General features: G+C 47.2%; 1 protein-coding gene and 1 long non-coding RNA gene across 3 annotated transcripts in view; one reads left to right on the top strand and one right to left on the bottom strand.

Annotated features, from left to right (window-relative positions):
- Window positions 1-20,503, bottom strand: part of LOC105094404 (uncharacterized) — a 33,508-nt gene extending 13,005 nt beyond the window's left edge. The window contains exons 1-3 of the long non-coding RNA XR_837660.3: window positions 20,423-20,503; window positions 12,837-13,051; window positions 9,781-9,874 (exon numbers count right to left, since the gene is read on the bottom strand). This is a non-coding gene — a long non-coding RNA (uncharacterized LOC105094404). The remainder of the gene's footprint in view (window positions 1-9,780; window positions 9,875-12,836; window positions 13,052-20,422) is intronic.
- A 428-nt stretch (window positions 20,504-20,931) lies between these two features.
- MAP3K14 (mitogen-activated protein kinase kinase kinase 14) overlaps window positions 20,932-26,630 on the top strand; it is a 40,137-nt gene continuing 34,438 nt past the window's right edge. For both annotated transcript variants that reach the window (XR_010384611.1, XM_031468571.2), the window contains exon 1: window positions 20,932-21,050. The gene's annotated coding sequence lies outside the window, so the exon portion shown is untranslated. The remainder of the gene's footprint in view (window positions 21,051-26,630) is intronic.

Genomic DNA, 26,630 nt, shown 5'->3' with positions numbered 1-26,630 from the left:
CTTTAGGATTGCTGGAAGGCTGGTTCTTAGGGACTGTGGAACTGGCCCTAGCTCCAAGATGTTGGCTTTCAAAGGAATGTCATTTCATGGAGAGGGAACTGAGACCTAGATTGGAGGGAAGGGGTGATTTGTCCATATTTAGATGGTGGGAAAACTGAGGTTAGGACATGGGTCTCCAGACACCAGATCCTCTCTCCCTTTCCCTTCCAACTCCCAGGGCCCAGCCCCTCTGCTCTAATCCTCTTCCTGACAGGAAGTCAGAAAAGAACCTGACAGCTGACTGAGAGAGCATGTGCAGGAAAGAGATTCAGCCATTTTTCTCTCAATTCATTCTCTGCATTTTAAGCCATTTATCTCTATCATGCCACAAAAGCCTTTGTGCTGTGTCTGAATTTCAGGCAGGTGGGAAGAAGGTGGTGAGAAGGTAGGAGGCCACTGAAGTCACACCTGGGGTAAGGCAGCGGGTCTCACCCTTGGCTGCATGGTAGAATCACCTGAGGTCATTCTTAAAGTCCCAGCTGGTTGGGTAGGGGGTGTATAGCTCAGTGGTAGGTAGAGCCACTTAGCATACAGCAGGTCCTGGGTTCAATCCCCAAGACCTCTATCAAAAAAAATAAAAAAATCCTGATGTCCTGGTCATGCCCCAGGTCAATTACATCAGAAGCTCTGGAGCCAAACGCAGGCAGTAGGAGTTTTTTTAACTCCCTCTTTGATTCCAACATGTAGCCAAGTTTGGGAACCATGGCAGTAAAGCCACTCTAAATCAGATGGAGCCAGCACAGGGTAGAACGGCCGTGGTTGTAATGGATGTCCACCACTGACATAGACAAAGCTGTGTGATCTTGTACAATGTGTCCGGGGCCTTCACCCACCCTCGTCATCAGAGGGAACCCCCATCACAGCAACTTGCTCTCCTTGCATTTGTTCAGCACGTGCTCTGCCCCAACAGGCGTTCTGCTAAGTGTCATCTCACTTTCCCCACAGCTGTCCGGTGAGCCAGGTGGGATTATTACCCACGCTTTGAAGATGACAAACCTGAGAGTTGCTTGAGATGGAGCATGAACCCAGGTCTGTGTGACTCCTAAGCCTATCTTTCTGTAAACAGTTGTTGAAGTCATTATCCTATTTTATTAATACTGTATGCTTACATATAATAATGGCTTCAAGAACTATTTCCCTGGTGCCTCTTGTGGGCTGGGCACTGGGCTGGGCGCTGGGTGTAGGACAGGACAACACCTGGCCCTTGGGGAGCTTACAGCCCAGTGAGGCAGAAGGACTCAGTTCAAAGACTCTACTCAAACACTTGTGCACATAACGGGTCATTTCCAGATGCTGAAGGCTGTGAAAAAGGCCACCAGGAGGCTGGAACAGGGAGTAACAGTGAGCCTGCTTCAGCCAGAGAAGAAGGAAGTGAGATGTGGAATAAGAACCAGCTGGTTCCAGCAGGCAAGGGGCATGGTCCCACTGGGCTGGGAAGGGGCACAAGTGGGCTGCTGGGAGAGCCAGAGGGGGCCCCTGAGGGCTTCAGGCAGGACAGTGACAGGATTGGATTTGGATCATTAAGAACCCGCCCCCCCACCCCCAGCAAGTGGATTCATCCTCCATTTCAGCACCTACCAGCTGGGTGACCTGCCCCCTCCAGCCTCTTCCTCTGGCAAAGGAGGGTCTGGACCAGTGGTATCTCAGGCCACAAGCCCACGGAGTCCATGGGTAAAGGGCTGAGGAGTACATTTGTCATCCGGCCCCAGCTCAGATTCTTAGGAAATACCAAAATAACGACATACCAAAGTGGCCCAATTCAGCTAGAGGAGCTTGGAAGTTTTTAATTAGAAACATCACAGAAATAAAAACCTTAACCCAAACCATCCCTGCCAGCTGGAAATTCACTCTCTCTCTCAAAGTCTTTAAAAACAGTTCTCTATACACTACCCAGTAGTCAGCTTTTATACTTAAACAATATTTATGAGCTGGGACTTCTTCATCTTGGGCCTAAGACTTCTTTAACTGAAATCTAACATGAGTGTCAGCTTTTTAATATATTCCTATATGTGAATTTATGTATATTTGAAGATAGGAAATTGTTTTTCAATAACAAGTTAAAAAATTAAAGATGGCTCTAGAACTCTAATATAAAATAGCAGCAGCTCTTAAGCCACTTTCTTCCCTGGGTTCTGCACCCAGTAGGTGCCTAACTATGTTGCCAGTAAGGACCCAGCTAGTAAGAGGAGCAGGAGCACAGGGAGGAGGGGGGAGGGAGGGGTGTGTCTGAAGCAGGGCAAAGACAAAAGTCTAGATCCTCGGGGACCCCGTAAGGGACAACAAGAGACCTGTTATACCTATGAACCCCCTGTCAGCACATCCCAGAAAGGTCCTGAGCCCTTCCACAGTCAGTCCAATCCTTGCTACCTACCTTGTCACAAAAGCCAACACACACACACACACACACACACACACACACACACTAGTTGTCAGGTTTAACAGAGCCAACTGAGGTCAAAATTGACAGAGCTAACTCTTCTCAGCTCTGTCCCTGCCAGCTGTGACCTTGGACAAGTTACCTAACCTCTGATGGTTACTATCCTTTCGGAGAAATCAGGAGGAATAATCACATAAGACATTTTTCACGGGGTGTTGTGAGGATTGATGAGGTTATGGGGTGAAGTGGTTTGTGAACTGGACCCACACGATTCATTAGATTCATTGTTACCTTGGGTCTGACTCTGACGTAGGGGTCCACGCAGGACAGACAGGAGAGGAGGGGGAAGTTAAAGATGTGGGAAACAAACCCCAAAGCTAGGCACCTTGCAGCTGGGCTCTGAGGCTCACACACACTGTGAAAACGGCAGAGGGAGGGGGCCCTCCAGGCAGGTCCTGGGCAGACACTTCACAGGATCTGAGTCTCATCTCCTTATTCTACAGAAGAGAAACTGAGGCTCAGCGAGGTTCTATTTCGAGGCTGAGCCAGGCATTCCCCTCTAACATTTCAGAGCTAATCCCCGTGCTTCAGGGTCATGTTGGGGGGAGCTCAGCCTCTGCGGGACAGGAAAGCACGAGAAGCTTCCCCTACAGAGCTGCCTTATCTTTTAGGCTCAGGGCCCACAGTACTTCCAGGGGCCCATGCCAATGTTTTCATTTTTATTTATTTTAAAATCAAAAGATAACTTGAATAAAATAATGAATGTATAATCATGAATCCATCTTGGATTATATTCATTTTCATACCAAGGCAGTCATATCATATGTATCTATTTTGAGATTTGTGTTTGGGTTTTTTTTTTCTGGAATTCTTTTGTTGTTGTTGTTGAAGTATAGTCAGTTTACAATGTCGTGTCAATTTCTGGTGCACAACATAATGTTTCAGTCATACATAGACACACATATTCGTTTTCATACTCTTTTTCATTATAGGTTTGTGTGTTTTTAACTGACGTATAGTAGATTTACAATGCTGTGTTAGTTTCAGGTGTACAGCATAGTGATTCAGTTATACATATATATTTATCTAATCTTTTTCAGATTATTTTTCACTATAGGTTATTACAAGGTATTGAATATAGTTCTCTGTGCTATATGGTAGGTCCTTGTTGTTTATCTCAGTTGTATCATATACTTTTCAGTATCTTTTATGGAGGAAGGAGCCCACAAAGGCAAAAGTCATATGTGGCTCTGGTGTCTCACAATTTTGTCCCCATGTGGGAGAGAAAGGCCCATATTCCCACATCCTCTTGGTCCCTGGGGGTGCTCAGCAAAGTAAGGTCAGAGCAAGCCCAGCCTATTGAGCCAAGTCCCTCAGCAAGGTGGTGAGGTCCAGGCCACCCTGGCTTGGCCAGCAGAGCCCCCACCTCACTCACACGCTGTCTGGTGCCCTGTCCCCAGTGCTCCCGACCATTGCAGCATCCTCCCTCCCATCCAGGGCTGAGGAAGGGTGTGTTCTGATTCCTGGCAGAGCCCAGCTTCCTGTTTTTCTCCAAAGGAAGAGGTCAGTCTGCTGCTGGAAAGGGACATGGGGACCAGTTATGGGCCAGCAGATCCCTGCTGTGCTGATGGGCTCAGCAGCTGAGGGAGGAGGGGCCGGCAGGCAGGCACACTGGGCTCTGGGACCCAGAGGGCGCTCTCTCTTCCTGACAGCCCCCCACAGCCCTCCACAAGGCCTCTCTGACCTCCTGGGCTTCAGTTTGCTCATCTGTGAAATAGACAGGGAGGTTCTGCAGTGCCTGCCTGCCTGCTAAGAGGATCCAAGTCAGGCTGAGATGGGAGCAGAAAGGGCTTTGTCAACCATAAAGACCCCATTAGCCGTCTGTGCAGCAGGCTCGTGACCAAGAACCGCAGTATAAGAGTGTCTGTTTATTGCCTCCTTGCCCTGTGTGGGGTCTGCCCTTGTGCAATTTCATCTTTACAACAACCCTATGAGGACAGACCTACTATTCCTATTTTCTGACAGAGGAAAGTGAAGCTGAATTCCTTGCCTCTGGTCCCAGGGGTGGGAAGTGACTGATGTCAAGCTGTGCCCACACCACAGCCATCTTCCTCTTCACACAGCTGGTGAATCCAGGTCTCCCTCTGGCTGATGGATTTGGGGGCCCTGATCAAGGTGGCTGAGGAATTACAGGGTGGGGAGGACAAGATGCTTCACTAGCTTGTGCCAACAGACACCAAGGATTTATGTAAAGAGTCAGCTCATCACCTTCAACCTCAAACCCCGGAACTCTCATCCATTCAACACTCGTCACTGAGTGCCTGTTGTATGTCAGGTGCAAGCCCTCCTCAGGACGCCCTTTTGGAATTTCTGCATTGTCCTCCATCCAGGGAGTAGAGTCAGACTCTCTAAGCTCAAATTCCAGCTCTACCACTTACAAGGCTTTGGGCAAGTTTCATAACCCATCTTTGCCTCAGTCTCCTCCCCTGTAAAATGGGGATAAATAATAGGACTGACCTCACAGGGCTATTATTCAGATTAAGGCATCAATGCATTCACTCATGTCAAATGTCATCAGCATCCTCCCTCCCTTCTTCCTTTTCAAGCCCTCTTGCTTCACTTGGCCTCAATTCTTTCTTCTACTTGCTCTGCCCCTGCTCTCTTTGGTTTATTGCCCCCCCCACCCTCATCCCTTCCAGGGCCTTTCCTGACATCAGGAGAGACATCCAGAAAAAGGAGGCACAGGCCAGGAGTATGCAAGGCCACGGCCACATGGAGAATGCAGTCACATGAGAGAGCAGGGTCTCATGCTACAAAGGGCCTCCCCTCCCACTGACCCTCTTGAGTCTAAGAAGGAGGAGCCATGGGGTCATTCATGACGCTCACTCCCAGCTAGCAGCTGAAGGTCCAAAAGGGAGGACAAGAGGTATCTGGGCCATGTGGAAACTGGCTTTACATCTTAGATGACCCTGAGCATGAACAAGAAATGGCAGGGACAGGGTCTCCCATCCCCAGCAAAAGCAAGCCCAAGGCGGGACTTGTGGGATGCAGAAGACTAAAACAAGAGTTTAGTGCCTGGTTCAAAGGTAGGCACTCAAGAAGTGTTGAATGGATAAATGACATCATGTGGGAGTGAGGTAGGGTACATTGGAGACAGGAGCAGAAGGAAGATGGGGACCAGGAGGAGTACCAATAGTCACATCTGCCAGGCTGAACGTAGACCATCTTTGGTAGCCCACAGGGTAATACCAACAGCTAACCCTGGAGAAGCGTTTCCCGTGTGTCCCAAGCACTATTCTAAATGTCTTATCCCTATGACTCACTACTTCTCCTAACAACCCTGTGTAATAGTTCTGTTATCATCACCTCCGTTTCACAGACAAGGAAACTGAAGCATAGAAAAGTCAAGAAGCTGGCCCGAGGTTACACGAACCCAGGCCCTCTGACCTCTGCAGCCATGTCGCTAACCACTGTCCTCTCCTGCCTCTCAGTTTATTCTGGAGAGAGAATATTCTCAACTTTCAGGTAATGTGATGATATTTCAGATCAAATATCACATTTGTGGCTTTCCTGAAATTCGTTTAGTTCATGTGCTCTACTTGAGGCTCCTTTGGTGGTCTTCGAAATTTTTTTGTTCACATTGTCACCTGTCTTTTCAGCAGCTCCATACTGTTGGCCATCTTGGTTCAAAATCAGAACAATGTCCGCAGTTAGGAAAGAGACGGAGATGGGGAAAGTGAACGGTTTGGGGCTTTGTTCTGGAGGTCACAGTGAAAGGACTTCTGGATGGTCGGGATCTGGAGGTGAGAATAATAATTATACCAACCTCACGGCAAATTAAGTGATATGATGCATATGAAGTGAATGATATAATGCATGCAAAAGCCTTGAATGGTCCTCTAATGCAAAGGAAACAGATGAAGGAAAGGAGGAGGGCTAGTGATAAAGAGGCTGCAGGTTGAACAAGCCCTGAAGTTCCTGTTGCCTGGAACTTCACGCCATCCTGCACTGATACAGGGTTCCAGATGAAACGCCCAGCAGGTGCTCCTGCTGGGGGCATCTGAGACAGCTTGGTTTATACCTGTTGCCCTGACATGGCTGTCATCGGTGCCCCTGTGGCAGATGCGGTGAGGCACCACCCAAATCTCTAGTTGCTGGGAATGCTACCAGAAGATGCCTTCAGCTGTCAGCCCTCTTCAGGCATTGCCTCAGCCTTGGAAGTAAACAGCCTCACCCAAGGTCACACCTCCTTCCAGAGGCCGCCAGTATCCAATGACTGGTCAACATGATGTTAGACCAGCTAGGCCCCCTCACCCCAGCTGGAGATGATGCCGAAGGGCCATCTCGGCTCTGGGCTCCCTGCAGGGTTGGCTGAGGGCTTCATGCAAATTGTGTCCCATCTCAACTTCTCCCTCTGACCAGTCTGGCTTCTGTCCTTTCCTTTCCGCAGGTGTCGATCCCCAAAACACTCCTCATAAACCTTCTACACACGAATCGTCATCTGAGAATCTGCTTCCTGGGGAACTCAATCACTTTTACTCTCAATAGTGTCCTAGTTAGGAGACCAAATTGTACAGTCACCCCAGCAACATGAGACCCACCAGATCACAGCACTCATCACAGCTCATTGCTATTACTTATTTAGTGACACTAGACTGGGTGCCCCTTGAGGCAGGCAATGTGGAAGTCTCATTCCCAAGCCTGCAGAACTCAGGCATTCAATAAATAATTGTTGAATGGATGGATTAACTATCTTATCTGAGCATTTAGAGACCAGGGCAGCTGGGGGTCAGAGGAGGAGAAGGAGGAGGAGAAGCTGCTTGGAGCCCTTTAAAATACAGTACATAGCAGCAGGACACATGCATTCGCCACCTCCTCTTCCCAGTCTGCCTTTGCTTGTAGCTCCTCCTGACTTTACTGCCTCCTCCCAACAACACCCCATCCTTGACTATAGTTTCTCATGTTTGTGGCTTCATTTATTCATTCACTCATTCATTCACGTAACACCTAAGGAGCCCTCCCAGTGTGCCAGGCCCAGGGCAGGACACCAGGATACAGAGGGGAGTACAGTCCCACCCTCCGTTCACTGGGAGCTCGGATGTGTGAGAGGAAGAGACAGGTGTGTGAATGGCTCTTGGGGTAGAGTGTGAGAAGGCGACAGTACACCAAGGCTACCCTTGATTTTTATTTGAGCAAGATTTCACTTGCACTGACATTGGGTGGAGGGAGGAAAACAGATCCTTGGGTTTGTCTGCAACCCTAAGAATAATTCTGATTCCAATTGTATCCATTGCTAAAAAGCCCACCCCACCCTGACCCCACTGGGGCTCCTGCTCCCTCCTCCTCCTTGCTCCTACTGAAACCCATCAGTCCTGTGGCCCAGGCTAGGTTAGATGCCTTCCAAGATGACAAGTACTGAATCATAAAAATGGTCGTGGGGTCAGGTGTTCCCTTCTGGGTAAAGGCCATGTTTTAAAGCTGGCCTTTGGGAGACAGTGGCCTCAGTTTGGTTGCCGGCTGCAGACCAGGTGGGCAGAGAGCTTGATCCTGGGTGGGAGGAGAACCTGACTTGTAGACTTTTTCCACCTCTCGTAGAGTAGGCAGCCACCCACCCTCCCGGCTCCCGGCTCCCGGAGGAAACCTGGAGCCGGTCTGCAGAGCTGACAGTGCCCAGGAGAGCCATCAGCCCAAGCTGTCTCTCTATCCGCCCTCTCCCTTCCCAGTGTCATCTCCTGTTAGTCAGAAGGCTCCTTGGCAGCCACGGGAAGCACACACACAAAGCAGAATTCCAGGAACTCCAGGCTGAGCCGACTCCTGGCTGTTTTCTCAGTTCCTTTTTGCTTCTTCTTAAAGGTCTCTGGTGCCAGGGCTCAGCCCCATGACCTTCCAGGCAGAATCCTGGTTGATTGTCTCTGTGCTGCTTCCTCCCCTCCCCCACAATTACACTTCTCTTCAGCAGCTTCTGAGAATCCTAGAAGGTCACACTGCTGAAAAGGACCATATATAGATAGCAAAAGAGGAAGCTGAGAGGCTCCAGCCCTCCTAGCTCCTCCACCTAGCTGGTTCCCACCTGCCAGGCTCTATCTCCCCAGCGTCACGAGCCTCCAGAAATGCAGCCACTAATTAGGCATCAAGTGGTATGGGACGCTGGAACAAGAACACCTTCACTGTTACCCTTTCTACAGGTGATGAAATAAAAAGGTTTACAGAAAAGGGTAGGGGGGTTGCTGATAACATACAAAGCCTGGGATATGAAAGGAAGAGGCAGAGAGCTTCCCATCCCTCTCCAGCAGCACAGGAGGAGATGGAGATTTTTCTAGAAGGATGAAAACTATCTGGAGGGACTGCTAAACTGAGTGTCTGAATGCCAACTGATGGGAAGATTGAGTAGCGATGACTGCAGGCAAAAAGGAGGTGATCTGAATGGCTTTGGAGATTTTAGGAAGAGGCTTTTTGTAGCCTGTGGTTCATTCTGTGACTATGATGATGCAACACTTTTGGGCAAGTGTATGTAAGTGCTTATAACCCCCTTCCCCTCCTCTATGCCCATTCCCTCCCTCCCTGGAGCCACAGAGGAGAACCCTGGGTAGGAGGGACTCATCCTGCCTTCATGTGAAATGTCTATGCATTTATTTATTAATTTCTTTCTTCAGCAAAGATTTTCAAGCACCTGTTCCAGACCCTGATAAAACAACTGTCATCAGGTTGGGGGTATAGCTCAGTCATAGAACACATGCTTACTTAGCATGCACAAGGTCCTGGATTCAATCCTTAGTACCTCCATTAAAAAAAAAAATTGTAATCAAGGTAGATGCAGTATCTCCCCTCATGGAGTGTACAGTCCAATGGGGACAATTAAATGATGCCACAACAGTGTGGGATAAAGTGGTATGTGGGCAGAAAAAAGAGGGAACACTAAAGGAAGCACAGATGAGGGGCCCATCAGTGAGACCTGAGTGTTAGGGAGGAAGTCAAGTCTAATGAAGCCCAGAGGGTGACAATGGCTTAATCAAATGACAATACCTCAGACTCAGAGAGACTAATTTTCTCCAAGATCACACATCTAATGACGGTCACCAACTCAGTCCCATCTCTATAAACTGATTTTGTTTGAATCCTGACTTTGCCACTTTCTAGCTAAGTGCCCTCAGGTAAGTTACCTAACTTCTCTGTGCCTCAGTTTCCTCATTTGTAAAATAAAGAAATAAGAAAGAAATCTGCCTCATTGGGCCGCTTGGAAAAAGTAAATGCATTGGTACAGCAATTCTCAAAGGGTGGTCCAGGGACCACTGGGAGTCCCCAGGACTGTCTGGGGGTCCAAGAGGTCAAAACTACTTTCATAGTAATAGTAAAACATTACTTACCTTTATTGCCTTCCAGTGTTTTCCAGAGACCATATGATATGTGACATCACAACAGATTGCAGAAGATGTGTGAATTCAGCTATCTTCGATGAAACTAGACATTACAGGGAATTGCAAAAATATTTTTTAAAATGTCATCCTTTTCACGAAATATTTTTTATTTTGGAAAATAACGGTTATTTTCACAACTGATGTGATTTGGATTAACATGTAATGGGTTTGTTAGTATTTTAAATGGATGCATAGTTTACATTTTTTCTCAATTTTAATTTCTATTACCTTAAATATTGATAAATATCCCAGCAATGGGCTGGAGTCACTGGCTTAGGAGAGCTGATTGTGCACATCTTTCTCCTTTCACATTCGGTTACGTCAGGTGGGAATGTTAAAATTGGCCACAGTGGAAGTACTTACACCATGGGAACTGGCAAGTACTACAAATCAGGATTTTTTTCTCCCACAGAGCCAGTTATTCAATATCACAGCACCAAATATTATCCACAGAAACAAAAGCTCTTTGGGGAGGGAGGGGGTCTTCAAAAACTTGAGTGAGCCAAAAAGTTTGAGAAGCACTGAGTTACTACTTTCAAAATGCTTAAATCGGTGCCTGGTACATGGTGGGTCCTTAGTAATTAATGATCAGCAGTTAATTTCCATCAGATCTCAAAACGCAAGGATTTAATCATTAATGCATGGCCTTATTTTTTTTGTTTCTCATTTTCCAAGCTCTCAGATGCTCCTTTGTGGCCCACAGCCCTGCTTGCCACCACCCCCAACCTCATCCCTCTTATCATCCTAGGTTCTCTGCCCCAGGGCCTCGAGGCACCGCCCACCCTCTGACCACAGCCCACAACCTCTGCCCATCTACTTGGCAGAAAGAGCTCATTTGTGAAATGTCCATTTGTTTATATTTGCAACCACCAAGCTAATTGTTTGTGTGTTTAGCTGACAAGCCGTGGGTGATTACAGTCCCACTAGTGGTTGTGGAGATCATTCAGAAGGTTTTGGCTTTGAGATCGCCACAAAGACTTACTTGGGTCTGATTATTTCATCATATTACACTTTAAAGAGCATTGTTTAGCAAGCCTCAAACAGATTATAAAAATTTGACTAAGGGTGCTGCATGAATGCCTCTGGCGGAGGCGTTTCCAAATATCTCCAGAGCCAGCAATGACAAAGAGGTTGGGGTATCTGGGGAATTCAAGTGAAAGAGATTTTCTGAGAGAATGCAAATCAGTAACAGTTCATCAAAAACAGAATGAAACAAACATTCACAATCAGAGAAGCTCAGTGAAATCTAACCATAAGAATTACCAAGTAAATTATAAATGATAAACAAGCTGCCTAGGAAGAAACATGGAGGCAAGGCCATTTCAATACCAAAGATGGGTGAGGAAACAAAAATCAACATCAAATACAGTATAAAGAGCCTCATCTCTTCTCCTGGCTTTGTTTCCATCAGTGATTTCCTAACCTCAGTCACTGGGATGTCACCTTCATGGGTTTTTGCCACCTCTGAATTCCCACCTATGTTATTTCTTTAACATTCTTCTCTAAATGGACTTACCTTTTTTTTTTTTTTTGAACTTAAATTATTTTGAAAGGAACCTTCATATTTTGACTGTAGGTGGAAAATCTATGTAAAACTAAATTCAATAAAAACCAAACATTACTATTAAACTCTAGCTAGACTCTGGGGCCTGCCAAAGAATCTAACCTGAGACCAACATTCTGGGTCTCAAAGAGATTAACAAGTATTAGAGAGCGGTAGTATTAAAGACATACTGGCACTAAAGTGAGACTTTCTCACCAAAGTGAGATTTCCTTCTTGACTTCATCAGAAGAGTTGAAAGGAAGTGTGACTCACTTCTAGGGATTTATCCTGTGGCTCTCCTCCACTGTGGAATGGCAGCTCTGTGATGCAAGGACTGGGTCGGTCATGCTCACTACTCTACGCCCCAACCCCCCGTGCCCAGAGTGGGCCTGGTGCGTAGCAGATGCTCAATAAACATTTGTTGAATCCATGGATTAATTAATATGAAAAATGAAATAGGTATAAGAATATTTACTGCAACAGTTCTTATAATAGGAAATGGTTAGAAACAGTAAGTCCATCTATAGGGGACCAGGTAACTTATACACCAGCCATATACAATGGAATAGGATGAGGCAGCTCAGTACCTACAATATGGAACTCACTGATATGGCAAGTGAAATAAACAAAGTACAGAGCTGTTGTGTAAAGCATGTTTCCATAAATTGTTTAAAAAGGGGCTGTATGAATTTATGCATTTGTAGATGCATAAAACATATCTGGAAAAATACCCAAGAAACTGTGTATTTTTGAATGGTTGCTTCAAAATCAGGGAATCTGGGGCCAGAGGTGGGAGAAACACACTCTTCTGAAATTTGTAGTAAGTGCACACATGAATTATTCAAGGAATAGACAAATCTGAAAAAAAAGAACTGGAAACAGAAGAACTTTCTCAGCATGTGATCCAGTGTTGCTGGGAGCTATGGGCCACCACACACTGTCCAGTCACCACTGGGGAGTCATGTGCCCACTGTGGGTCTACAGGAAAGCTCTGCCCAGATGGCACAGATCTTGTGAAAGCACTCGCATCTCCACAGACTGACATCTGTTCTAATCTCTGAATCTTAACACCTGAGTTTTTCCCTCCACCTAATTTTTTGAGCATCTTTTATCTTAACTAGGTAAAATATATCTTGGTTCTGACTGGTTCATCAGTACAGGAGCCACTCAGTCCTTGGCTGACATTTCCAACATCTTCTCCAGTCCATTAAGTCACTCATCTCCTTCCATGGCTGTTCCCAGGCAAGGCTCCCTTTCTTGGGAAATAGGAGTGGCGTTCTCAGCTGACCTAGGCTACAGACCTATCTTTCTCTACTGTTTCCGTGTGTTACACAATCCCTCATAAGCATAAACTCATTATCCATCATATACTAGGTGCCTGACACAGTGTGATTTCATTCTGGGGCCATTTTTCACTGTTGGGAATTCTCAAGTTGGATAAATTTTATAAATCTTGCCATACCAGTCAATATTGCATCTAACAGAAAACCAACTGCAGTGACTTCATCAGGTAGCCAGGAGCTGGAGGTCAGCAGTCCCTGGGAGGTGGGAAGTCCTTGGTTGTATGACAGTTCCACGAGGCCATCTGAGGCTCAAAGACCATCTAGCTTTCTGCTCTGCCATCAGGGAATGAAATTTTCATGCTTATGCTCAAACACTGGCTGCTACACCTCCAGGCTGAAGAAGGGCGATAAGACAAGGGACAAAAGACAAAAGGACATGTGTCAGCTGGGCTGGTCCTCCGTAGCAAGTTTTCCTAGAAGTCCCACCCAGAGACTTCATGTCCATCTCACTGGCCAGAATTCTGTCACCTGGCCATACTAGCTGCAAGGGAGTCCAGGAAGCATTTAAAATTGAGCAGTTACCACAGTGAACAAAATTAGAATTCTGATCTTAAAGAAGGATAGCAGGATACCCTGTGAGTGAAAGACATTATTTTAAGCTAATATTATGTTAGCTACCAGAATGCATAGTTTATCCACCCTGCTAGATAAGGGAAGGGAGGAAAGATGTATTTCATTCATTTTTATATCTTTCACACTTCTAGCATTGAATTCAAGTTGAATGAGAGACGTATTTGGTGGAACAGTTAGGGAGTAAGGTTAGATACCTAAGATAGAACCTGGGAAGCCACTAGGAACAGACTTCTGAAGTGATGGAGCCACAGCAGGTTCTTGATCTGAGGAATGGTTTTTGAGCCAATTCAGTTCAACACACATTTACCAAATACCAACTCACTGCATGGTGATTAAAAGCTGTCTCAGGGTGCTTGCTAAGTGTTAGAGAAGAGGCAGGCAATGAACTGGGAAATGCAGTGCTTTGAGAGAAAGCATTTCATCGGGGCCTTGAGGGAATGGGTGGGATTTGATGGTTAGAGGCAGGAGAGTCGCATTTCAGTCTGCAGGACAGCCTGTGGTCTGGATGCACAAGACGCTAGGAGGTTTGGGGCAATGGTAAGTAGTACAGAAGAGTGTCTGCTGGGAAGTTGTAAAAATTAGGAGCAAAAAAAGTTAAGTGGGGGCTGGACTGTGGGGGTCTTGAGAGCCAGATAACAAGCTTGTACTTTATCAGGAGACAATGGGGAGCCACTGAGAGTTTTGAGCAAGGAAGTAACAGAACAGAGTAGGAAGACTCAGAATGAAAATGACAGGAAGCAAGAGGAAACAGCAAGACATCACAAGGGCACTGGCAGAAAGGGGAGCCAAACGGAGGGCACAGACACAAAGGGCATTACAGAGAGAATCAACATGGCTGAAGGTGAGGTGGCAAGAGGAGGGAATGAAGACTCCTGAGGTTGATGGTGATGTCACCAGTAGAAAGAGGTGGGCAAGGAACAGGTTTGGAGGACCACGTAGAGTTGGAGATGACAGGTGGCTAGAGAGTGGAAATGCCCTACGGGCCCCTGGGAATTACAGTTTGGAGCTCAGGATCAAGGTCAGAGCTGAAGGTGTTAATTTGAAAGTCAATAGTCAAGAAGGATAATTGATGGGGCCAGACGCACCCCAGATACACTATAACCAAAGCTGACATTCCTCTTCTCCCAGAACCTGTCTCCTCCTATGACTTTTGACTTCAGCAGTATCATCCCAGACTCACTCCTCCCATCCTCCATCCACACCCTACCATCCAACTTATTTTCTCAATTCTGAATCTCTCTGTATTTTGCTAACCTGTCCTGGGTCCCCATCCCCTTGCCCTGCCCTAGTCTAGCCCTCCATGATATCTCACCTGGATTCAAAGCCCCCAAGCAGCCTCCCACTCTGTAGCCTGCTCCACCACCCCAAACCTTTCATAATGCAGACAGAAAAATGTTTCTAAAATTGCCTTCTAGGAATGTTATGTCTTTTCCCCAGCCTAGCCTACTAAATATGGCCTACAAGGCCCACCGCAATCCAGATCACAGCCTACAGGGCCAGACTGAGGCTCTCTTTCACCTCATCCCTCACATCCCACACCCAGTTCCCCAAATGTGCCTTGTTGTGCCCCTTGTCTCAATGGCTTTGCACATGTTATTCCTTCTACCTGAATGTTTTTCCTACCTCATTCATCTGGCTCACTGCTAGTGTGCTTGGCAGAAATTGGCTCAAGCACAACCTCCTCCAGGAAGCCTTCTTTGATCTCTTCTATGTGTTCTTACCTCACCCAGGACATTCTACCCTCCACATTATATTGCAACTTTGCCTGTCTCCTCTTTGAGGGCAGGCCTTATGACTCATTCATCTCTCTGTGTTACCAGGAGCCTAGTCAATGCCTGCCACACACTATGTTTAATGAATTAATGTTTACGGAATGACTGAATGAAGTCAGGACTGGATGAGAATTCCAAGGGAGAAAGTGCAGAGAAGTGGGGGGCTTAGGACTAAAACTTGGGGGTGTGCCTCAATCTTTAAGAATGGGAGAAGGAAACCGAAAGTAAAGTATCTGTGAAGCCTCAGGAAGAGATCGGGCAAGAGAATACCACTGACCTTTTTATTGTCTCCATAGTTTTACCTTTTCCAGAAATGTCATATAGTTGGAATCATACAGTATATAACCTTAGATTGTCTTCTTTCTCTTAGTAATACGCATTTAAATCTTCTAAGTAATATGCATTAAAGTCTTTTCACGCTTGGTAGCTCATTTCATTTTAGCACTGAATAATATTTCATTGTCTGGATATATCACAATTTATTTATTTATTACTATGGAGACAGTAAAACTATCAGCGGCTGCCAGGGTTTGGGGGTGGCAGGATGGGAGAAGGAAAGAATGAATAGGCAGAGCACAAAGGAGTTTTAGGGTAATGAAAGTAGTCTGTATGATATTATAATGATGGATACATGTCATCATACATTTGTCCAAACCCACAGAATGTACAACAGCAAGGGTGAACCCTAATTTAAACTGTGGACTCTGGGTGATTATGATGTGTCAATGTAGGTTCATCAGTAGTAACCAAGGTGCCACTCTGGTAGGGGATGTTGATAATGGGGGAGGCTATGCACGTGTAAGGGTGGGGAGTAGATGGAAAATCTCTGTACCTTCTGCTCAATTTTGCTGTGAACCTCAAAATGCTCTAAAAAAAAGTTGTCTTCAAAAAATGCCAGTGATTGCCAGGAATATTTCTCCTCTAACTCTCCTTCACCTTTCAGTCTCAGTTTAGTTCCCCAGGGAAGCCTTTTCTGAGCCCCCTCCACTAAGTTAGTCCCCCCTCATTCTTTTGCATCCCATATCTGTGACGGTCCTAGGCTACTGCCCTCCCATCCAGTCCTCATATTCCCTGCTTAGCACTGCAGCTGACTGACCTCTGCAGGTCCTGGGCCAATGAGAGGCTCTGGCAGGAGACCAGAGGGTGGAAGGTAGAAGGAAAGGATAATCTTTGCCTCATAGGAAGTGGATTGTCTCTCCTCTGTGGTTCCACCTTCTTCCAAGTGACCCTGGCCCTCAGCCACTGATTATACTGCTTTGACCTCAAGTCCCTCCAACCCAAGGCTAATAGTGGATTTCTGGTTACCTCACCATCTTCTCCTGAGCTTCTCAGCTCTTCCATCCTCTGTGTAACCCACCCCTTGCATTAAATTTCATGTTTAAAAACTAAGAGTGAGTTCTGCTTCCTTGGTTGGGCCCTGCCTGATACAGTATGCCCTGTCCATCCTCTCATCATCCTCATCATGACTTAAGTCCTCATCTGTAGTCACTTGTTCAAAGTCTGCCCACCCACTAGATAGGAAGCTCCCTAAGGGCAGGGCAGGGCCTGGAGGGCCGGCACTCCCTCCCCAGGGCCTGATTGGTAGGTGCTCAGAGCATCACATCTGTGCCTGGCAGCAGGTGGAGCTGAGACAAAGTCATCTGAATCAAAAGCAATTAGTAAGTGTCACAGAGAGAGGGGCTGGTGGGCAGAAACCAGACTGCAGCAGGTACATGCAAGTGGGAGATGAACCAGACCCCAGGGGTACCAAGAAGTTTGGAGGCTGAGAGGGAAAAGAAGGTTATAGTGTAGGGGAAAGCCAGGACAGGGGAAGGGTTTTTTTTCTTTACTAGTCTGTTTTTAGGCTGGAGGAGACTTGACCACATTTGGAGGTTGAGAAGAAAAAGTTAAAGGGGAGGAGTTGAAGGGCAGGAGATGTGGGAACATTGAGGCTGGAACACATGATCCACCAGAAGTTTTGAGGATGGTGTCAAGAGACCAGAGGCAGGGAGGTGCGTTAGGAGGGGATAACCAATCAGGAAGTGAGAAGTATTGAGTCAAACCTTAACCCACAGCTCCCTAAGGCCAGGAAGGGTCTGAGAAAGGTATGCCCAGGACCTGCTCTTGGTAAGGTCATTTTTGCCCAGTGCTCCAGAGACCCCCACCCAGGCAGCTCCATCCTTTGTGGAGATGGGCAACTTTCTCCTCACCATGGCTCTTCCACTTGTCCCATAGCTCTGTGGTCCACCATGCCCCCTTTCACCTCCCCATGTGGAGCAGAATTGGTGAGGAGCAATCAGGATCCAGAATCCGCATGCAGTGGCATGCTGGTAAATGTTTAACCACCAGCTTGGGGGTAGGTAGCCCTGGTTTATACTGTTTGCCAATTTCCATGGTATAAACCCATGATGTCTGATTTCAAGCAACATGAGGTCCTGATCACAGGATAGGAAGAGAGCTCCAGCATATCACTGCCTGCATCCATTCCCTCTCCTGCCTCCCTGTTCCCTCCTTAAACCTCTGGACTGGGTGGCAGCAATGGGGCAGGTTCAAGCCCAGGAGGGCAGTGACAGCACCACAGCTGTAGCCTTGGCCAGGCCCCTCCTGGAGAAGGTAAAACTGCCTCTCCTTCAGGAACATCCACCCCCAACCCCCTCAAGTCATCTCTGATCTCAGCCTCACATCTGAGTTCTTCTCAAGCATAATTTCAGAATCGCATAAGAATCTGGGGCCTAAGATCCACAGACGCACAGATGAATCACTAGCCACTTTCTCACTAGACATGACTGGGTACCATGAACTGTGCTAAGTCAGTAAAAATCAGAATTTAATTTCCTTGCTTCCAAAGCAAACAGAAAAGGAGAAATGATCCAAGAATGGCATCCTCTCACTGATGCACAAAATTCATTCACTCTTCATCACTCTTCAACAGAAGTGAGCAATTCGCTCCTTGAAGCCCACAGTCTCTTTGCAGAGTCCTGTATGCAGGAGAACAGGAGCTCTGAGTCACACTTTGTTTGAATCCCAGGTCTTCTATTACAGCAAAGTGACCTTAGGCAAGTTAATTTTCTCTAAGCCTCAGTTTACTCATCTGTAAAATGGGGGTGATAATATTAGTACCTTTTCTATGAGGTTAGACTTCAGGGGTTCTCAACTGGGGGAAATTTTGCTCCCTTTGGGACATTTGTCAATATCTGAAGATATTTTTTATTGTTGCAACTGGGTGTAGGAGGATGGTGTTACTGGCAACTAGTGGGCAGAGGCCAGGAATACTCTTAAACATCTTAGAGTATGTAGTGACAGCCCCCCACAACAATTATCCAATCCAAAATGTTAAGAGTGCCAGGTTGGAAGACCCTGCACAGGACTGAATATTCAGAGATGTTACTACACATACTAAGCACTTAGAAATATCCAGTTTATTTTTCATAAGCTCTCAAAAAACAGAAGCTGCTATTCTTTTCAGAAGAGCACAGTCTTGCCCTTCCATTTCCAGACTTGAACCACTGGGGTGGGATGTGGAAATCTTTGATGGCTGAGAACCTAGCTCACTGCTCCAGGTGTGAGTCACCCTATAAATGTCAATTTATTTTATTTAAAGCAGAGCTGAGGCTGCACAAGTGACTCAGGGCTAGAAACTGTCTCAGGTTGTTGGCTGGGCTGGAAGGAAGTAATTTTGCCATGAAGCTCTCCTTCCAGAAGGTGCCAGCATTTCAAGGCTCAGAAACTCCACGTTGCTCAGACTGGGTGTTATGTTGTTTCTTACCTCACCCCACACACAGCGGAGCTTGAAAGGCCTGAGAAAAGTAGCTGAAACCACGAGGCCCTGCTGGTCCCAAATATCTTCCTCACTAACCTGTAGAGGTTTGTTTCCCTCCTGCAACCTGATGTGAAATTCCTTCTTGGGAGTTGTAACTTTGAGTCAACACGTTCACTCTCTCCCACTAATACACATTGTTAGTGGATAGATTTAAAGACAGAATCTTAATAGGGTGGGTGGGGTGTGCCAGGGACCCAGAGAAGTATCAAGGGAAGCTGGGTACATGGGCACTAATAGTAGTGAAGAAGGAATGGTGAAAGACAGAGAAGGCAAAGGTGAGCCAGGGGATGTCTGCAGACTCTGGCCCTGTGCCCACATCTTTCCTGAGAAGTGGTGTGCCCAGAGGCAAACAGGTGGTGGAAGAGGCAAGCCCTAAATCCAGGCTTGCTGATACTGACCTGTAACCCTCCCCATGAGTCACTGAAATGAAAACCCTGGGGTTGGAAGCAGTTTTAAGGGTCACCAGCTTCTTTCCTGCCCACCATCTCCCAAGCCAGTTAGTAGCACGGCCAGTTTATGCAACAGAGACTGTCCAGCTCCAAAGCATGGGCTCTACTGGGACCATAACCACAAATGCTTCAGTGGCCAGGCAGATGACAGAAGGTTAAGTGGTTGGGTGTAAGACAATGGCGGCAGGGGCAGTGAGGAACTGCAGGCTCTGCTCAAGTTCAAATTAAAAAAAAAAATTGGGCCAGCCAAAGAAAACTTATTTATGGCCTGAGTGAGTGGGTGAGGCCCTTAGATTGTAAGTTTTCTGTCTAAGTGAATTGTCTTCGGTATTCCCCCACAATGAAGATGTCTGTTGGGTGCAGATCTCCAGAAACAGGCTTTGGGCTATGAAGGACTGTCTGAAAAGTGATCCTGAGCAGGTTTTTTCTCTCCAACACTTCCAGAGATGGGGTAATCCTTACTTCCCCAGACAGCCCTGGATGGGGCCTGCCTAACTCTACTGCTAGGGCCACTTACCACACCTGCCTGCTGTAGACCACTGAGGAGGGTGGGGTACCCAGGTAGGAGCATATCTATTATTTTCCAAACTATTTTTTAAGTGTAGAATTTTTCTTTATTATAAATAAAATAAAAGCACACTGTGGAAACACTGGAAAATACGGAAAAGCATAAGTTGGAAAAGAAAAAATATCCATACCTTTTCTAACCACTTCCCCCCTGTCCCCGCCCCAGACAAGCACTGTTGATACCTGGGTGCTTATTCCCCATCTCTGAAAGTGTTGGAGAAAAGACCTGCTCAGGACCACTCTTTCAAGTCCTTTTTTTTTTTTTTTAAATAAATAAAGCTCTAGTCTTCTTCCAGGCTCCGTAAGCTGTAAACCCCGTGAGGATATGCTTCACACCACGTTGCTTCCCCGGCTTTGGAAAGAGCCAGCTGTACCCTCTCACCAGACCTACCCAGGTCTGACCTGTGTAGGCCTTTAGCTCCCCAAGCTTCTCGGGGGCAAGCACTAGAAACTTTCTTATCCTCAGAGACTACAGCGCCAGGCTCACAGTAAGTACTCACTAAAAGTGTTTCTAACCTCCCCGTCGCCCCCCGCCGCACACACACCTGCCTCAGCCGCCACGGCCTCGAGCAAAGAGAAAGCACAGCCATACCCGGGAGAGACCGCGCCTCTCTGTCTCCTAGGTAACCAGGTCTGAGGCTGGGGAGTGCCCACGCATGCGCACAATCGCCCTTCCTTCCCGTAACCTCCAGAACTTAACCCGTAAGACTGCCAGAAGTCGAGCGCGCATGTGTAGTTAAACCAACACCCCGGCCGCCTCCGCCTTCTGTCAATCCCTTCTCCGCCCAGCAATCTCTTCTCTAAAAACACTGTCCGGAAATAGTGCCCTTTTCTGGAAACGAGGCCTCGTTAACCAATCGTTGCTTGGGGCGGTAGGATGGAACTGGCTGGGGTGAGCTGGCTCATTGGTTAGATTGTGGGAGTAGGCGGGGCCAAGGGTCTAGGTTCGGCCAAAGCAAGAAGGCGCGAAGCGAGGCAAATTTGCAGCCGCCGGCGGAGGCGTGGCCCCGGGGGCGGCCGGGAAGGCGATAAGGGGGCGGGGCCGAGGTGGGGCGGGGCGACCGTGGGCCGGACGATCGTGGGCCCAGAGAACCGCGGTCGGCTACCAGCGGCGGGAGATCGTTGCCGAGGGGAGCGCTACACTCGCTGGTGGGGGAGATCGGCGCTCGGCCGGTAGGTGACTGGGCGGGACTCCGAGCTCCGGAGCGAGGGGCAGGGGGATGGGTCGCTCCTCAGTCCGGAGCTGGGCTGAGGCCTGGCCCGCCACCCCGGAATGGTGGGGGTGGGCGGCGCGGCGGGTCAGACCCACTAGCGCGCCGGCCCTCCGCCTTGGCGGCGGGCTGCCGGCTTGCCGTCACGCTCGCTGCCAGGGCCACGGTCGCACGCCGTGCTCACCCCGCACACCCGCAGGCCGCACGCTGGCCCGAAGCGCGCGCAGGGGCGCCCTGCTTCCCCTTCCCCAACACCCGCCTTCCCCCACGCTCTGCTGCCCCTACTGCCAGGCCTGCCCCTCAAGCTCCGTTCCCTGGTTGTCTCCCAGGATGGGAACTCAGCTTGGCACCGGGCAGAAGGTGCCTAATTGCCAAATGCGTCGGATCTCTCCCACCTGCCCGGGCAGTGAAACCCTCCGGCCTTCCCTAGGAAGTTCTCAGGTCACACCCCGAGCCTGGGAGGAGAGGCAGAGCCTGCCCTTGGCACCTGGGGAGCAGTGTTGGCCACTCGCAGCATCCTCTTCCTTCCCCTGACCCCTCTGTAATTTTTCTGTCCGCTCCACTTAGGACTTTATCTGTTGGCTTAGATAACTATACCATCTTGGAAGCCCGTCGTGGCCCTGGCAGCCTGCAACCACCCTGCACCAGGCAGAAAGAGGCTACTTGTACAGTGCCTGGGAACCTCCTTGGTGCTGGGTTACTTAAGAAAAAGCAGTTTTTTTCCTAACTGAAGTTAAAATGTTGCTCTTAGTCCTAAAGGGTGGACTGGGGAATGAGTGGAGAAGAGATACAGAAATCAGTGGTGTAAATGGCAAAATTAGTTTTGCTAACTGGAGCATAATGAACATGGGTTCCTTGATTAAGAACTCTAAAAGCAATTGAAATTAACTGATAAGAGGTGGGGCCTCATACAAAATAGCAGGCTGAAGTTTATTCCAGGAAAAATGTTGAAAACCCCTTGACTAGAAACATGGTCTTTCCGAAAGATTAGAGGGAGATAGTATCCGAGCATTAGTGGTGTGTTTTTTTTACTTAGTGTCTTCATACCTGTAACCTTTTTCCTTCAGATGTCTGTGTGGATAGGACAGTATTCTCCTGTTTTAGAGGTGAGACTCCTGAGGCAAGTATATGTGGGGAGAGGGTGGTGGGTAATAGATCTTGCCTAATGCCTCATAGCTAGGACTCAGGGTGAGGACTGGAGCCTGGGCCACTGGAGTCTTTCCTAGGCTCCTTCTCCTGGACTAGGACCACATTACAGGATTTAAATGTAGGACGGAGGGAGAAGCGTGTGGTGTGGTAGTGTTTATACTCTTAACATGAGAGGACAGGTGCTTGTCTTACTTACAAAGTGGTTGGATTTACTTTCGATGTTTCTTAAGTGATGTCAAAGTCAGTTCCTTTGGTGGAGCTATGCCAGACCTCTGAGTTTTTCAGACACCTTTAAGACATCCTCGTTTATTTTGAAGGGTGTGTTGAACTTCTCAGAAGGCCTCAAAATAAAAGTAGTCTCTGACTTTAATTTTAGAAATACATACCCAGGTATATGTTCCAGTACTTTTGTGAAATCGGACAACAATAAGCTGCCAAGCTTTAGGTCATCTTCTGACTGTTTTCAGAGTATAAGGAGCAATTCTGAAGGGGGTTTTTTGCCCCTGGTATTGTCTGTTAGAGTTTGTGGGAGCGGCACCACAGGCAGAGACCCTGCCAAATGAGCAAAATTAAACAAAAATGTCTGGTTGGCCATTTCGCCTCAACAGATGGAGGTTTGGTTCCTCATTTTGGTTCTTCTCTTGAACACTGACTCCATTGTGATCAGCTTAGAGTGTTTGTATATCATTTAATGTTGAGAAGCAGGCTTGCCCTGATTGGTTGTCCAACTCCAGGCAACTGTTGTGATTTTTTTTTTTGGTGTGTGGTAACAGTTCATCCTGGCCATGTTCTAGTGAGAGATTCGTAGAGATGTGAAAGAGGTAAAACCTAATCTGGGGTTTTTTTCTTCGTTGTTGGCACCTTCTTAAGAATGTCCTATCACTTTGGCCTGTGAAGTCACTTTTAATTTGCTATTTTTTTTCCTGTCTCAATGGAAAGCACATGAGCTTTCCTAATGCCTGCCTTGTTGAAGAGCTGAGAGATTCATGCTGATTGGCTTGACAGATGTTCTTTCTGGGAGGGCAGTTAAGAAATCTTAAAACCAAATTCATTCCTAAATTAAAAGTGTAAGTCCACTTGATACACAGAGAGGCAGCATCTTTGTACCAATGGCTTCCATCATCTCAGAGCTGTTTTTTTTTTCCTGGCAAAAGGTTAAAATGCAACTAAAATTCTGCTTTCATGATTAATAAGTCACTACCGCAGTTGTGTCTGATGCTTCCTGTTTGCTCCATTTTAGTATTTCAGTTAAACTGGAAACATCTGAGCTTTGTGGGCACTTTTGATGGCACCCCGTATGAAATTGGCGGGAAGGGGGATAATTCCCTGTCAGTGGATTTGGGGAGCTCTAAGGAGAAGCCCTCTGGCCTGTGCACACCAAGCTCTCTCGGCAGGGAAAGGAGTGGGAGTTGAGCATCTTCAAGGGGAGTTTAAAGTGATGCACGTGTGAAGGCTCACATTTACTTGATGATGCTGACTGAAACGTTGAAAGCAGTAGATTAGAAATGGAAGGCCAAACGTAGGGCAAATTGTGTAGTAGAACATTTCAGTTGAGCTGAGCGAGACATTGAAGTATGTTGAATTTGGGGTCTTTGGTTCTGGCCTTGTCCCACTACTTGAGTGACAGTGCAGAGACAAAGTCGCTTTTCCTCAGTGGCCTGTGTGCCCTTTTTTGTATTCTAGTTTAAAACCTCCCCTTCCTTTCTTGCTATTTTATAACCTTAAATCTATTATCCTTCTGATATAAATCCCTTGAAGTTATATAGCATTAAGAGTAATAATACTTGGTAGTAGCCTTTTTTTCTATTTTCTCACAATACTCCTGTAAAGAAAGGCAGCGACAAAGATCATGAGTGTGAGCCCTGGTAAGGAGAAATAAAGTGGATGAGATTACTCAGAAAATCAGTGTCATGCCCAGAATCTAAACCCACGTTTCTTGACATCTAGTTCACTGCTTTTTCTACTAACTTACTCATGAAAGGGTGTTGTTTTTTTCCTAAAACATGTCACTGTTGCATGTAACTAAACCAGGGTAAGTGCTTAATAATAGCTGCTTATCCATCTATTTATGTTAACAGTGTTAATTAATATTAATAAGTGTTAACAATTATTTATCAGTTGATATTTATTATCTATAATAATTATTAATAAAAGTCTGAGAGATGAACAGCACATCCTCTGGGCAAGTCTTCTTATCCCCATTTTACAAATGCAGCAGAAGTTAAAGCCCAGTGTTCAAGTGATTTGAAGAGTAAGCTCATGGTGTCTCCATGTCAAATGTGGGGGTTTAGGCTGTAGGGTCAGATAGACGTGGGTCAGTCAGGTCCAGGTCTACCTGGGTGACCTCTGGCAAATCACTTCACTTCTCTAAGCATCAGGTGCCTCGTCTGAAAATACTTCGTGGTGTTGTTTTGAGTAGAAAATGAGAGAATATATGTAAAATTCTGAGCTCAGTGCCTAGCATTTAATAAGCCCCAGGACACGATGGCTGTAAATGTTGGTGGTGGTAGAAGTAATCACAGTACTAGTAGTTGCCGATTACCACTTTGACTAGACTTGTTTTCTGTAAGATGATGTCAGAAAGGGTCTGACTGCCTGACAGGCAGAGTCATTTTCTCAGCAGAACCTCCAGGGGAGCATTGCTTCTGTTGAGAGGTTTTAGCTATTAGGTTCTCCCCGTCTTACACTAAACACCATCCTCACTGGCCTCCAAGTGAGCCTGAAACTGCCCTGGCTCTGCCTGGTCAGAGTTGGTGAACCTACACCTTGCGCACCCTCCGCCCTCCCAGGACTGTGAGTGAGTGGCAGAGCTAGCCTTGCCAGGACTCTCCTGTGTCCCCCATGTGTTGAAGTGAGTCCCAGCCTGAACTCTGGAGGGGAGAAAAGGGAAAATACTGTGTAGAATGAAGTCAACAAGGACTTACTCTTCTTTGTTTAGGAGACTAGAGGGGAAATCTGGGTTCTGTGGGGCAGGGTTCCCACCACCATGTGGCACCCTCAGCTCACCGCCCTTTCCTCTTAGAATATGTCTTTGTCACCTTCTTGCCAGTACCAGGTCTAGGGGCCCTGGATCCGCACTCAGGGACTTGCAGATTTCACTTTAAATCACCCAAGAAAAAAAAAAAAACAGTTTCACATTACATTTTAAATTCTTTTCTTCCCTTTCTTAATACAAAACAAAAATATAGGCTCCCACCAGACTGACGTTCCCTTTAAATAACATTTTGTTTTCTCTTGGGGAAGCTGTCTTCATGGCCAGAGAGTCATTTCTAAAGTGAACCTAGTTTTTAGAAAAAATAGATCACCGGATGTCAAGCCTCGTGTGGAGCTCGGTTCAGATGAAAATGAAACCAGCAGGCCTGGAACGGCAGCTCCACACTTGACTTCAGGCTGGAGGTGAGAGGCAGAGTGTGTCTGAACCCAGCTCAACAACTGGTTGGCCCCACAGACTGCATTTGATAGGTGCCTTAGTCATTTTCCAGGCAGCTTTACTTAGGTGAGCAGAGCACTTTCTCTGGAAGGTGAGTCACTGTTGCAGGGGTGTAGGTGACAGGCGATTTATTCCCCAGCACAGTCGCAGGGGAAGTCTCAAGCAGACCTTGTTGAGAGTCCTCTGCCAAAGATCATGTCATTTCAGTCTAAGGCCTTTGGGGGCAGGGATAAAGAAGCAAATGGGAGGGTCCAGGGCTTGCCGACTAACAATGATGGATCCTCTAGCGGGGGAGTGGGGTGTCATGTGAACTGGGCACAGAGCCCAGATCAGCAGTGTCACTGCACTCTTGCGTCCAGCCACCTTGAGGGTGGAAAATGGCCCACTTCCAGTGATAGTCGACAAAGAAGCAGGAGGGGACCTTTGGCTTTGGGGAGCCGGGAGACCCCTCGGCAAAAATCAGAGAAATACCATACTTTGGTGTGAAGGACCTTTTGGGGAAGCCTTCCCTACGTGTCTTCCTTTTTGCCACCTGAGTTGGAAGCTCTGAAGAACTCCAGTGATAAGAAGGCTAGATTTGATCCTGGATTTCAGGAAACTTCGGAATTGCGAGCCTGCCACACTTTTAGAGCCAGTGTTTGCACTCGGAAGCAGCAGAGGGAACTCCTGGGCCACCCCTTCCACCTAGTTTCTGGTTGCTGTGCCTTCTGCTGACCCTCTTACCACTAAAGCTGCGACCAGGTGTGCATCAAGGCAAAGAGTTTGTTCAGACTGTCTGTTCTAGACCGGTGCGGTTGGCATTGAGCTGCTGATGGTCAGGGACATCTCTAAGCAATATACAGGATCGCCCCAGCAGATGGGCTTGACTTTATTGAAGCCACAGGGGAAGAGCTAGTACTACCTTGTTTCCTTTGTCTGTCACAGACTTCTCTCCAGTCCCCTACCCACACCTCATCCATCTAG

The sequence above is a fragment of the Camelus dromedarius genome, chromosome 16 (genome assembly GCF_036321535.1).
Source record: "Camelus dromedarius isolate mCamDro1 chromosome 16, mCamDro1.pat, whole genome shotgun sequence".
NCBI lineage: Eukaryota > Metazoa > Chordata > Mammalia > Artiodactyla > Camelidae > Camelus > Camelus dromedarius.
Note: the sequence above shows the minus strand (reverse complement) of the source record. Positions and strands in the feature narration are given on the sequence as shown.